At 44.7% G+C, this 14,512-nt stretch overlaps 1 protein-coding gene across 5 annotated transcripts in view; it reads left to right on the forward strand.

The window, feature by feature from the left end:
• Positions 1-14,512, forward strand: part of LOC119963079 (collagen alpha-1(XXV) chain) — an 816,994-nt gene that overhangs the window by 101,933 nt on the left and 700,549 nt on the right. The window lies entirely within an intron of this gene.

A 14,512-nucleotide genomic window follows, 5' to 3' on the forward strand; every position in this document is an offset into this window, starting at 1 on the left:
CAGCAGCTGTTCACCTTGAGAGAGCCCATCATAAGGGCCAGCCCACACCCTCCCTTTTCTTCGCACCCACCCTCTTCCTGCCTCCCCTCGTCAACACGGAGCCTTTTCCAGCACCTGGTTCATGCTGGCTGCCCGTTAATTGACCAACTAGCGTGAAATCATGTTCCGGGGCAAATCGTGGCCTGAAGAGCATTCTGCACCCACGTCTAGGCCCGCTGAGCGCAATGCGGCAAACGGGTGCAAAATTCAGGCCCCAAGTTAAATGGACGAGTTTGGTCTGTAGCCAGACTCCATTCCGGAAACATCTACCTGTTTCTCTTTCCACTCCTCAGTCTGTAGATTAAGCATGCTCAGTGTGCTGTACTGTGCTCTGATTCTATATCAGGAAACATTGCTGTAATAGTGAAATGCCAATTGTACTTCTCACACACATTCTGTAAAGATATTTGTCTCCATTTCTGAGACAGGCATCATCATCTCATACTTGTGGCATGATTGGGTCATGCTATAAATAAAATAATCACACTTAAACAGTTCAGTGTTCAGGTAGCACACGGCAAAGAAAAGTAAATTACCCTGATTCAGTAGAACACCATTGTTACAATCCCTGTTGATGTAACACCAGATCTCACCATTTAACAATAATTGCCAGAACATGTTTACCTGTTCAGGGCGGCACGGTGGCGCAATGGTTAGCACGGCAGCCTCACGGCGCTGTGGACCCGGATTCGACCCAAGTCACAGTGTGGAGTTTGCATATTCTCTCCGTGTCTGCGTGGGTTTCACCTCTACAACCCAAAATTGTGCAGGGTAGGTGGATTGGCCGGCCTTGCTAAATTGCCGCTTAATTGGAAAAAAATAATTGGGTACTCTAATATTTAAAAAACAGTTTTACTATTCAGAATCCATAACTTGCTTTCTATGTTTCAAAATTTCCCAGTCAATTATTACCAATCAGCATTTAAAAGCCCTTTCACCACATTTATAACTAGATAGGAAGATCGCAGAATGGAAACCTAGTTCAAAAGACCGTACATGTTACATTTTTAAAAAATAAAACATGGAGGGACAGAATCATAGAATCACTAAAAACAGGAAAAAAACATTTATTAAATGCAAAATGTTGGATCATATAATAATAATCAATACTAATCACTTATTGTCACAAGTAGGCTTCAATGAAGTTATTGTGAAAAGCCCCTAGTCGCCACATTCCGGCGCCTGTTTGAGGAGGCTGGTACGGGAATTGAACCCGCGCTGAACAACCCTCCTTTATTGCCCCTCCCACCTTAGCTTAACAAATGCACACAGATTTAAAGATTAACATGGATTTCAAAGTACACCTTAAGCAATAATGTGTCTCATTACTACAAAAAGGTCCCTTTTAAGCACAAAAGTTGACTGGGGAGGCAGTGGCGCACTGGTATTGTCATTTGACTAGTATCCAGAGATCCTGGGTAGCGCCTTGGGAATTGGGTTCAAATCCCGTACCAGCCTCCCCGAACAGGTGCCGGAATGTGGCGACTAGGGGCTTTTCACAGTAACTTTATTGAAGCCTACTCGTGACAATAAGCCATTTTCATTTCATTCAAATCCTGCCATGGCAGATGGTGAAATTTGAATTCGATAAATAAAGTTGAATGATGGCCATGAATTACAGGATTTAGATGTTTCTGAGATAGAGTGAGATGAAAAACGGGAGTTGCACTATGGCTAAGGAGAATATCACAGCTATACAACAACACTCAAGCAACCCGCCTGATTGCTCCCCCTTCCACAAACATTCAGACACTCCAACACCGATGAAGTGGCAGCCATGTGCACCATCTACAAGATACACTGCATTAACTCACCAATGTTCCTCAGACAGCACCTGCCAAGCCCACGACCTCTACCATCTAGAAGGACAAGAGCAGCAGATGCCTGGGACCCCACCAACTGGAACACCCCCTCCAAGTCACGCACCACCCTGACTTGGAAATATATTGCCGTTCCTTCACTGTCGCTGGGGAAACACCCTGGAATGTCCATCCTAACAGTGGGTGTACCTACACCTCAAGGACTGCAACGGTTCAAGAAGGCAACTCACCACATCTTTTGAAGGGCAACTAGGAATTGACACTAAATGCTGGCCTCATCATGCTGGGGCTGGTTTAGCACACTGGGCTAAATCACTGGCATTTAAAGCAGACCAAGGCAGGCCAGCAGCACTGTTCAATTCCCGTACCAGCCTCCCCGAACAGGTGCCAGAATGGGGCGACTAGGGGCTTTTCACAGTAACTTCATTGAAGCCTACTCGTGACAATAAGTGATTTTCATTTAATTAGCGATGCCCGTATCCCGTGAAATTAATTTTTAAAAGTACTGTGGGAGGGCCCCTCAGAGGGCTCATGCAGCGAGGCAATATGGGTAGAACTTAGGAATAGGAAGGGTACAGTCACAATACTGGGGGTTTAACTACAGGCCTCCCAACAGCCTGTGGGAGATACAGGAGCAGATATGTAGGCAGATTTTGGAAAGGTATAAAAGCAACAGGGTTGCTGTGGTGGGCAATTGTAACTTCCCCTATATTGACTGGGACTCATTAGAGCTAGAGGCTTGGATGGGGCAGAGTGTGAAAGGAACATCCAGGAGGGCTTCTTGAAGCAACATGCAAATAGTCCAACTAGGGAAGGGGTCGCACTGGACCTGGTATTGGGGAATGAGCCAGACCAGGAGTTTGAAGCTTCAGTAGGGGAGTATTTTGGGAACAGTGACCATAATTCAGTACTGTTGGATAAAGATAAGGGTAGTCCTCAGGTGAAGGTGCTAAATTGGGGGAAGGCTAATTCTAACAATAATAGGCAGGAACTGAAGGATCTAGATTGGTTGCAGATGTTTGAGGATCGATCAATATCTGGCATGTGGGAGGCTTTCAAATGTCAGGTGATAGGAATTCATGACCGGCATATTCATGTAAGGAAGAAGGATAAGTATGGCAAGTTTCGGGAACCTTGGATAATGAGGGACATTGTATTCCCAGTGCAAAAGAAAAAGGAAGCATTTTTAAGGGCTTGAAAGCTGGGAAAAGACAAAACCCGTGAGGAATATAAGGAAAAGAGGAAGGAAATTAAACAAGGAGTCAAAAGGGCTCAAAAGGGGGCCACGAAAAGTAATTGGCAAACAGGATTAAGGAAAATCGCAAGGCTTTTTATACATATATAAAGAGCAAGAGTGTAGCTAAGGAAAGGGTTGGCCCATTCAAGGATGGGGAGGGAATCTATGTGTAGAGCAGAGGAAATGGGTGAGGTACTTTGCATCAGTATTCACCAAATAGAAGGATTTGGTGGATGATGAGCTGGGCAAGGGTGCGTAGATAGTCTGGGTTACATTGAGATCAAAAAGGAAGAGATGAAGGGCGTCTTGAAAAACATTAAGATAGCTAAGTCCCCAGGACCTGATGGGATCTATCTAAGAATACTGAGAGGTAAGGGAGGAAATAGCTGTGGTCTTGAGAGAAACCTTTGTACCCTCACTGGCTACAGGTGAGGTCCCAGAGGACTGGAGAATAGCAGAGAATTACACTGGTGAGCTTTACGTCAGTGGCAGGGAAATTATTGGAGAGGATTCTTCGAGACAGAATTTACTCCCATTTGGAAGTAATTTGGAAGTAAATGAACATGTTAGTGAGAGGCAGCGTGCTTTTGTGAACTTGAGTTTTTCGAGGAAGCGATGAAGATGATTGATGAAGGTAGGGCAGTGGATGTTGTCTACATGGACATCAGTAAGGCCTTTGACAAGGTCTCTCATGGCAGACTGGTACAGAATGTGAAGTCTCAAGGGATCAGAGGTGAGCTGGTAAAATGGATACAGAACTGGTTCGGTCATAGAAGACAGAGGGTAGCAGTGTAAGGGTGCATTTCTGAATGGAGGGCTGTGACTAGTGGTGTCCCACAGGGATCAGTGCTGGGACCTTTGCTGTTCGTAGTATATATAAATTCAGAGGAAAATGTAACTGGTCTGATTAGTGAGTTTGCAGACGACACAAAGGTTGGTGGAATTGCGGATAGTGATGAGGACTGTCAGAGGTTACAGCAGGATTTAGATCGGAAAGAGACTTTGGCAAAGAGATGGCAAATGGAGTTTAATCCAAACAAATGTGAGGTAATGCATTTTGAAAGGTCTAATACAGGTGGGAAATATATAGTAAATGGCAGAACCCTGAAGTGGTTCAGTGGGTTTACCGGGTTACGGGGATAGGGTGGAGGTGTGGGCTTAAGTAGGGTGCTCTTTCCAAGGGCCGATGCAGACTCGATGGGATGAATGGCCTCCTTCTGCACTGTAAATTCTATGTAACCGAATCTATGTAATCTATATAAGTGTATTGACAGGCAGAGAGATCTGGGTGTACAGGTCCACAGATCATTAAAAGTGGCAACGCAGGTGGAGGAGGTATTAAAGATGGCATATGGCATGCTTGCCTTCATCGGCCAGGGCACTGATTATAAAAATTGGCAGGTCATGCAGCAGTTGTATAGAACCTTGGTTAGGCCACTTAGAATAATAGTGCTCAACTCTGTTCGCCACACTAGGAGAAGGACGTGGAGAGGGTACATAAGAGGTTTACCAGGATGTTGCCTGGTATGAAGGGCATTAGCTATGAGGAGAGGTTGGATAAACTTGGCTTGTTCTCACTGGAACAACGGAGGTCGAGAGGTGACCTGATAGAAATCTACAAAATTATGAGAGGCATGGATAGAGTAGATAGTCGGAAGCTATTTTCCAGGGTGGAACAGTCGATTACTAGGGGTTTAAGGTGCGAGGGGCAAAGTTTAGAGAAGATGTGCGAGGGAAGTTTTTTTTACATGGAGGGTAGTGGGTGCCTGGAACTCACTGCTGGAGGAGATGGTGGAAGCAGGTACAATAGTGACATTTAAGGGTCGTCTTGACAAATGCATGAATAGGATGGGAATAGAGGGATACGGGCCCTGGAAATGAAAAGATTTTAGGTTAGACGGGCAGCATTGTCGGTGCAGGCTTGGAGGGCCGAAGCGCCTGTTCCTTCTTTGTTCTTTGAAACTATTGTTTTTGTTGTTAAAAACCCAACTGGTTCACTAATGTCCTTTAGGGAAGGAAATCTGCCATCTTTACCTGGTCTGACCTGCATGTGATTCCAGATCCACAGCAATGTGGTTGACTCCTAAATGCCCTCAGGCATGGGCCATAAGTATTAGCCCAGCCAGCAATGCCTTTGTCCCAAGGACAATTTAAAAAATGCATGCACTCTGTTCTGAACCCACGTTAGTGTCTGAATCAGAATCCCCCCAGATGATGATCACATGAGAATTTCCCAACTCCACTCCCACGAATATGCTTTGATTTTCTAAAGAGGTTTGCATTCTGAAATCCAGTCCAGGTTTTATAAATTACACATTTAAACAATGTTTCCACTTCACTTTTAACAGCAAATCCAGTCCAGGATTTCCCCAACCCCTTGAAAATTTCTGTGCAAACTGCTTACAATTGCTTTAACTCTTGATTTCCAGATTGTATTAGAATGACCTCAGATTACTTAACTCCAGACTTCTTGGAAATTTCTCTTTGTTTCACTAGTTTCCTTAACTAATTGGACTTTTGATCTCTGGCATTTGTTTTCTTAACCATTACTCCATAGTATGGCTTCTCTCCTAGAAAGGATGAGGAGATATTCTGTCTTTCACCTTCGAAAACCCAACTGCTTCTAGGAGAGCTATCACTAATTACCTTCAACTACAATCAAATTAGCTCAACTCCAATGTAAAAGCATCTCTACCTCCAAGTAATCACTGCTAGTTTATTTATACTTCATGCTGTAGCCCTCTCTAAGCACAATAGGAACACAGGTTGAACTGAACAAGCCCCCACACCTTTGTCCAGCATGAATCTAATCACAGGATTTAGCCTTCCAGACACAGAAACATTAAATTAAACCCATTTCTAATGTTTATCCATACAAATATAAATTCTTTAAAACTACCTTTGTTTTCCCAACACCACTTGGCATTCAGGGAGGGAGGGACAGAATACACGGTTCTTCAATAGTTGCTCTTCAGTGCTGAACAATAATATAATTAAGTTAGTGAGAAGAAAGAAGAATCCAGGCTGGAAATTTCAAAATTCTAAACCAACTTCCTGGACTCAAAGTATTGCTGCGCGAATGCTGACAAATGTCATTAAACTATTACAGAAAACAATATGTGGAATCATCCCAGAAATCGGCACTGTCTGATGTCCGTTGGATCAGCCAACGTCAATGATGTTTTTTTCCGCCGTATTGTGCGGTACGTAGTGCAACAAATGTGCAGGCATTGATTTAATTTTGGATCACTGGGGGAGCAGCCTATGATTCCCTGCCTGCCATCACCTCAGTGTTTCAATAATCTGGCTGCCATATTTAAAGGCTGCCCCTGCACACAGCTAGTATACTTCAAGTCAGAGGAAGCCACTGGGAAGTCACGGCTACCAAATCTAGGAAGCATATAGCGCCAAAGTTCACCAACGCCTCCCTCATGCACCTGCTGGGCAGAGTGGGGGTTCTCCACGATGTTATGGTTCTACCTTCTGGACCAACACTCTCATACAAGGTGACCTTGGATGGGAGATGGTGGCAGCGGTGGTCAGTATCAATGCGTGCAGGAGAGGACAGTCATCCAGTGCCATAAGAGGATGAATGATCTCTTCTATTCTGCCAGAATAAGTTCCTCTTCTCATCACTCTCACCTCACACACCCATCACACATCCACAGGGATCTCACTCAATGCCAACTCAAGGAACATCACCACTAACGCTCCCACACACATTTTCATCTCCCTTGCGGGTCACTTCCTTAACTACCTTGCTTTGTCCCATTCACCATCCACAGGCAACCTTGTCATCTGCCCTGACATGCATCCTGCTTACACTCTCTCCATCTGTCTTCATGCAAGACAAGCTGGCACACATCAAATGGGAGAGATCCCACACGGTTGAGGGATATCGGAATTCAGGATCCTCAGATTTTGAGGAAAGAGCGATCTAGATGGCTGAGGTGGTTGTGGACCGTTCGTGTGCTGATGGTACGGTTGGCAGCATTCAGCTGAGTGAGGGTCTACTGAGGTGCCTGCAGGCAATGATCTCTGGTGTTCATCCTCTGTGTGCAGTTCTGCTCCTGCCTTTGGTGAGCCAAGTACCACCATTGCAGTCTTCTCTCCTGCCTATAAGCGATGGGGGAGACAGCAGGATCACCAAGCTCCATCTTCCTGACTGTTTCCTCACTGCAGTAGTAAAGAGAGAGTCTTGACGGTTAGCATTTTTCTGGTCATGACCATTCTTTACCCTCCAACCACAGCATCCATCAGACAACAATGCTGTGAGTGATATATCCTGTTTTTCATATTCCTGCCATGTGCAGACACATCTGGGAAGCAGCCGAGAGGGTCCACGAGCCAAATCCTTGACTCCTGCCCAAAGAGCAGCACAGAGGAGAAATTCACAGATGGAAGCATTGAAAGACCCATTACAGTGCTCACACCCTCCACCTGTACAGACACACACACCTTGGCAGGACATAGTTCTAGAGTAGCCTCGGACTCGCAGTCTGATAAACACATCGTACTATCTGACCCATAGGCGAGACAGGGACATCCAGCTGTCAGAACTCCAATAATTGCTGGAAGCCAAGAATTTGCTGAGTCTGAGTCAAATGGCGAGCCTGGTGTGCGCTGTCATCAATCAGACTCGAGTCCAATTCTAACAGGCGCCATGTGAAGATTACAGGCGGTGCTCATTCTATATCCTCATCACTCTCCATGATGAGAGCAATGAGTGCATCCTGAGCTCATCTGCCTCATCTGGGCATTGTCAAGGCTTCATGGCGGACCTCCTCACCCTCATCCCTGTTGACGTCCTCTTCACTGGAGGAGATATGATGCTCCTCCAGCTCCTCCTTAGACAATTCCTCACCCTGTTGCAACGCCAGGTTGTACAGCAGTCAATGGCGATATGTGACACCCTCTGTGGATTGTATTGCAGGGCTCCGCCAGATGGGTCCAGGCACTGAAACGTATCTTCAGCATCCTTATAATTTGTTCCACCAAAGTGTGAGTTGCAGATATAGTCATGTTGCACCTTCTCTCAGCTATACTCTGTGGCCTCCAGACTGGCACCATCAACCACCTCCTCAATGAGTATCCCTTGTCCCTGAGGAGCCAAGCTTGCACTCTCTGTGGACCCCGAAACATGTCAGGGATCAGAGAGTGACTGAGAATGTAGGAGTCGTGCTCACTCCCTGAGAGTTGTGCACACACCTGCAGGATGCATTTGGTGCAGTCACAGACCAGCTGAATATTTAGCCAGGAAGCCCTTGCGGTTCACATAGTTGACACCTTGATGCTATGAATACCTGAGTGTCATGCGAGTGCAGTCCAGGGCACCCTGCACCTGTGGAAACCCAGAGATCTGGGCAAATCCCAGTGCTCTTACTTCCTGGCTTGCACAATCCAGTTCGAAATCCAGGGCACTTGTGTATTCTCCAGCAACAGGATGTTGCCGTCCACTCCACACCTTCTGGACAGCCCGATGCCAGAGTGGTTCACGCCACTCTTTGGCACTGGTATGGCCCGCCTGCCGGATACCGGAGAATCCCGCCCCATGTATATGCATTGTGCTTATTTGAGCTAACTAAAATAAATAACACCATTTGATTGACCATTTAGAGTTGAGCTGTCAGGTTTAAATTTCAAACAATGCTTGACAATTAACTGTCAGTCACCATCACCTACCGCCTTCTCTGCAGCAATGCCTCTACCAATCAGAGTCCAGTTTCCAACCAATCAACACTCTCTTCTCATACAATATAAATTTGTTGTTCCCTTGATATTCTTGCAAAATTGTCCTGATGAGTGCTAGATGAAAAGCTTTGACAAAAGTGTCTCTTTTTCAGCAGTATTCCCTCATAAGGTACTATGTGGTATAATGTCCAGAATAAAACTGAAAATTGTTTGCGGTTTAACTGCAGAACTTGTTATGCATGTAGACAGTATTGGAATAGGTTTATTTTCAATGTTAAATATCATGTTACATTATCTCCTAAACCAACAGAATATGTTGAGACAGTGGGAATTTTCCCAAAGGTTTTCCAGATAATGTTGGTGAAGGATCAGCAGGAATCCCAGGACGAAAAGCAAATGGGATTTCAGTTTATATTCTGCTAAAGTTAAGGCAGAGAATTTCTGAGGAAATTTCCAGAGGTTGAGTCTACATGTTATTACAGGCTCTGGTCACTGAGTGTCACTCTAAAGCAACTTCAATTTGGGCCAGCCAGCAGCCATGTTGGAATAGGTGAGCGAGGAATATTATGTAGCAAAGATTAAGAACAACTGTTAATTGTTTAGATCATAATTTATTTCCCATATATGCATGCCTCTGAGACATTCATCCCACCCAGGTACCTGTGAGCGGCACGGTAGCACAGTGGTTATCATTGTTACTTCACGGCACCAGGGTCCCGGCTTCGATTCCCGGCTTGGGGCACAGTCTGTGCGGAGCCTGCACGTTCTCTCCGTGTCTGCGTGGGTTTCCTCCGGATGCTCTAGTTTCCATCCACAAGTCCCGAAAGATGTGCTCGTTAGGTGAATTGTACAATCTCAATTCTCCCTCCGTGTACCCAAACAGGCACCGGAGTGTGGCAACTAGGGGATTTTCACAGTAACTTAATTGCAGTGTTAATGTAAGCCTACTTGTGACACTAATAAAGATTATATTGTAACTATATATTTTGCACTGTCAAATGCATCATGTCAGGCAAATTGCTCGTTGTTCCTGCAGCACTCTGAACAATCTGCTGAGTTGAACAAAGAACAAAGAAAAGTACAGCACAGGAACTGGGCCTTTGGCCCTCCAAGCCTGTGCCGACCATGCTGCCTGCCTAAACTAAAATCTTCTACACTTCCTCGGTCCGTATCCCTCTATTCCCATCCTATCCATGTATTTGTCAAGATGCCCCTTAAATGTCACTATCGTCCCTGCTTCCACCACCTCCCCCAGCAGCGCGCTCCAGGCACCCACTACCCTCGGTGTAAAAAACTTGCCTCGTACATCTCCTCTAAACCTTGCCCGTTGCACCTGAAACCTATGCCCCCTAGTAATTGACCCCTCTACCCTGGGGAAAAGCCTCTGACTATCCACTCGGTCTATGCCCCTCATAATTTTGAAGACCTTTATCAGGTCACCCCTCAACCTCCGTCGTTCCAGTGAGAACAAACCGAGTTTATTCAACCGCTCCTCATAGCTAATGCCCTCCATACCAGGCAACATCCTGGTAAATCTCTTCTGCACCCTCTGTAAAGCCTCCACATCCTTCTGGTAGTGTGGCGACCAGAATTGAACACTATACTCCAAGTGTGGCCTAACTAAGGTTATACAGCTGCAACATGACTTGCCAATTCTTGTACTCAATGTCCCGGCCAATGAAAGAAAGCATGCCATATGTCTTTTTGACTACCTTCTCCACCTGTGTTGCCCCTTTCAGTGACCTGTGGACCTGTACACCTAGATCTCTCTGACTTTCAATACTCTTGAGGGTTCTACTATTCACTGTATATTCCCTGCCTGCATTAGACCTTCCAAAATGCATTACCTCACATTTTTCCAGATTAAACTCCATTTGCCATCTCTCCGCCCAGGTCCCCAAACAATCCAAATCCTGCTGCATCCTCTGACAGTCCTCATTGCTATCCGTAATTCCACCAACCTTTGTGTCGTCTGCAAACTTACTAATCAGACCAGTTACATTATCCTCCAAATCATTTATATATACCACGAACAGCAAAGGCCCCAGCACTGATCCCTGCGGAACACCACTAGTCACAGCCCTCCAATTAGAAAAGCACCCTTCCATTGCTACTCTCTGCCTTCTATGACCTTAATGAAGTCCATGTAGATAACATCCACTGCCCTACCTGCATCAATCATCTTTGTGACCCCTTGAAAAACTCTATCAAGTTAGTGAGACACTACCTCCCCTTCACAAAACCATGCTGCCTCTCACTAATACGTCCATTTGCTTCCAAATGGGAGTAGATCCTGTTTCGAAGAATTCTCTCCAGTAATTTCCCGACCACTGATGTAAGGCTCACCGGCCTGTAGTTCCCTGGATTATCCTTGCTATCCTTCTTAAACAAAGGAACAACATTGGCTATTCTCCAGTCCTCACTGGACATCACCTGAAGACAGTGAGGATCCAAAGATTTCTGTCAAGGCCTCAGCATTTTCCGCTCTTGCCTCCTTCCGTATTCTGGCGTAGATCCCATCAGTCTCTAGGAACTTATCCACCTTAATATTTTTCAAGACGCCCAACACCTCGTCTTTTTAGATCTCAATGTGACCTATCCTTCATGTGACCCCCTCATCCCTGCCATGGAACAGCGTCCTGGCCCTTGCTCCTAGACACAGACTGAACCAACCTCACAATGAGCTGCATTGTGCTCCTCCCCCCTTCATTCCCCACCTTCCATCCATTGAACTCCCCCTTAAGCATAATTGAGAGCTTTTGACTTGCTATCTCTAATGAGTAGGAGATTTCACCCTTTGCAGCCTAAATTCCGTTCTACTAATAATCCAAATGTCCTCTCACATCTCCTCCTGTAGTTTGCCTCCTGCTCTTCCCCTTCACTTTCTCCCCCTCCAAGTCCAGTCATTACGCATTTGCTTCTCACTAGACCTCCTCACATTGCTACTCTATCCCACTCTTCTATAACTCCTCCTCCACCTGTTATCCCTGTTGTGTTATGCTCCTTCATGTAGCATAAGCTGCTTCCTTGACGTATACTCTGACAAAGGAAGGTTCAGACTTGGAGATAGCTTTTACATTTCTTGAACAGTTCCCAACTCTCCTACTGGAGTTTGACTCTCCTGCTGATCTTGCTATAGTGACTCAATCTAACTAACCAGTCTGCTCTAATCCATGCGGTGGGTGTGATGCTTCCTGATCTGCCCCGGTCTCTCTGAGTGTCACCTATGGAAAGAGAAAGAGCATGTGTGCCCTGTCCTTTTATATGGGTAGCCCCCTTGTGGTATTGTCACCTCTGGGTGTGTTTTGACTGCCCATTGGTCGTGTCCTATCTTACTGACCTATTGGTTGAATGTCTGTGTGTCATGATGTCTCTGGTGCTCCCTCTAGTGTTTACCTAGTTGCAGTGTACCTACATTAGCCCTTGTGTATTTACAATGATGCATATCACCCCAACCCTTTTCTTCCCACCCTCTTCCTCATCTCCACTGCTTCTCACAAGCTTCCTTCCCATCACCTCCCTTCTCCTTCGCTGTCTCCTACAAACCTGCCTCCTCTCTCTCTCTCTCTCCCCCCTCCCCACTTGTATACCCTGCCCTTCATCTATAGTCTTTCTCAACTTAACGAATGCAGTCTTGACTCGTTACGAACTGCCACGAGAAATCGACTATTCATATTACATACACATTCCTGATCTAGCGAAGCAAAAGTAGAATTCTAAAGCACAATAGGCTTCTATTGGAATTTGTGAATACAGGATCATAACACACTTGAGACGGCATCTGTTAATCAGTCAGGTTTACGTGTTGCATTAAAGTCATATCCGACAGGAACTCAGCATGTTGCATAATTGCATCATTGTTCTGTTCGAATGAGGTAAGTATTTAAAACATTTGTAGGTAACTTGTGAGCCAGACATAAGACACTCGGGGCTTCAAGACTCAGATTGATGCTTTGTCTTAAAGTCACATTATGTAGCAGAAACCTATCATGTTTTAGAATTACGCGAGTGTTCCACTGCAGAAATCGGTCAGGCTTTATAATTATACTATTGTTCTCCTTGGGTGAGGTAAGTACTTAAAAACTTGACAACGTTAACACACTTCACACGTGGGACTTTAACAGGCTGGTGTAATTCAATTAGGTTCAGCTTGTATAAAAATCATATGTAACAGGAACCCTGCGTCTTCTGACACAGACAGCATCAATACCAAATCTGCAAACTACCATGGGTTCATTATTTTTTCCATCTGACAATCATTCAACAATTTGCAGGGCCATGAGGAAAAGAATAGGGGGAATGGAACTCGCTGAATTGCTCTTGTAGAGAGATAGCATGGACACAATGAGCCAAATGGCCTTCGTTTGTGTTGTGACTATTCCATTATTCTATGAGACAAGCACAGCTCTGCGTTCTCACATAACGGTGCACATTCATTTTTAAATTATAAACTACAACATGCATATGTGACTTAATGGAGCACTACCTCAAAGCATTAATGGGCAAATGTCACCAAAGAGGACGATGTGTGTTTAGAGTCTCACACCATTAGATTCTTGGTCTCCATCATTTTACTGTGTGGACTGTAACAGAAATCAAAGGTCTTCATTTCCCAGCCGTGCTCGAATATACCCTAGTGGCTTGTTTAAACATTACTGCCTCCCCACCAGATCCAGTTCTTTACGAGACCTTTTGTTATTCTGTTGCTTAACCTCCACGCTTCTTCTGGCTGTGTAACCCTCTACATCAATTCCTTTCATCTCTCTTTGTGCAAAGTGTCCTTAGGTTGATTCTCCCGGGTCTGATTTAATTATTTTATTACTCAGGCATTATTCCATTGACAATATTGGAATTACAGAGGACGTACTGGCTGTTCCTCCCAACTGTGCTGGTGTTTATACTCCACACACAACTCTTCCCATTCTATCCAACTCTTCTCCCAATTCCCCTTTCTTCCATGTGTTTGACTCGATTCCTTTTCCAAAGCATTTAAGTACTTGTCTCAACCATCTTCCATGGTTCTGTGTTGAACATTCTCTGCAATCTCTGGGGCAAGAAATTTCTCCTAATTTTATTGGATTTATATTTGCAGTCTATGAAAAAGCAATTGATTGTATTTAATCACCAAAAGTTAATAGATGCGATGATGAATTGTGACATTGTTGGCAAAGGTGCGAGATTTATCCAGAGTCTATATTGGCACCAAAAAGCGAGCACAGGCTAGAAGAGGGACAATCAGATATATTTAAAGTGAACAGAGGAGTAGGACAAGGGTGCATACTGTTGCCAAAATTATTAAATCTGTGGACAGAACAAATATTTGTGGAATTAGAAGTTCCTCCAGGTGTAGGAAAACGGAGGCAGGAACATTACAAACTCACTGATGGCACAGTGCTACTTGCAGAAATAGAGGAGACCCTACAAAATAGTTTCGATCACGTAAAATCCAGAAGTATGGAATATTGATTGCCTTTGAACACCGAACAGATTTTAAAAATGTAAATGAGAAAAAATGCATTAGAAGAAACTAGAGCAAAGATTGGATGGTGTCACACTGCAACAAGTACATACCTCTGTCTATTTAGGACAAATAATAACAGAAAATGGCAGATGTGATGCACGAGTTTGAAGAAGTACAGAAATAGCTGAAAGTTATTTTGTGATGATGGATGATGTGTTAACAAGAAAATTCAAGCTTGTAACAAAGTAAAAACTGATCATCCAC

Source organism: Scyliorhinus canicula, chromosome 3 (genome assembly GCF_902713615.1).
Source record: "Scyliorhinus canicula chromosome 3, sScyCan1.1, whole genome shotgun sequence".
NCBI lineage: Eukaryota > Metazoa > Chordata > Chondrichthyes > Carcharhiniformes > Scyliorhinidae > Scyliorhinus > Scyliorhinus canicula.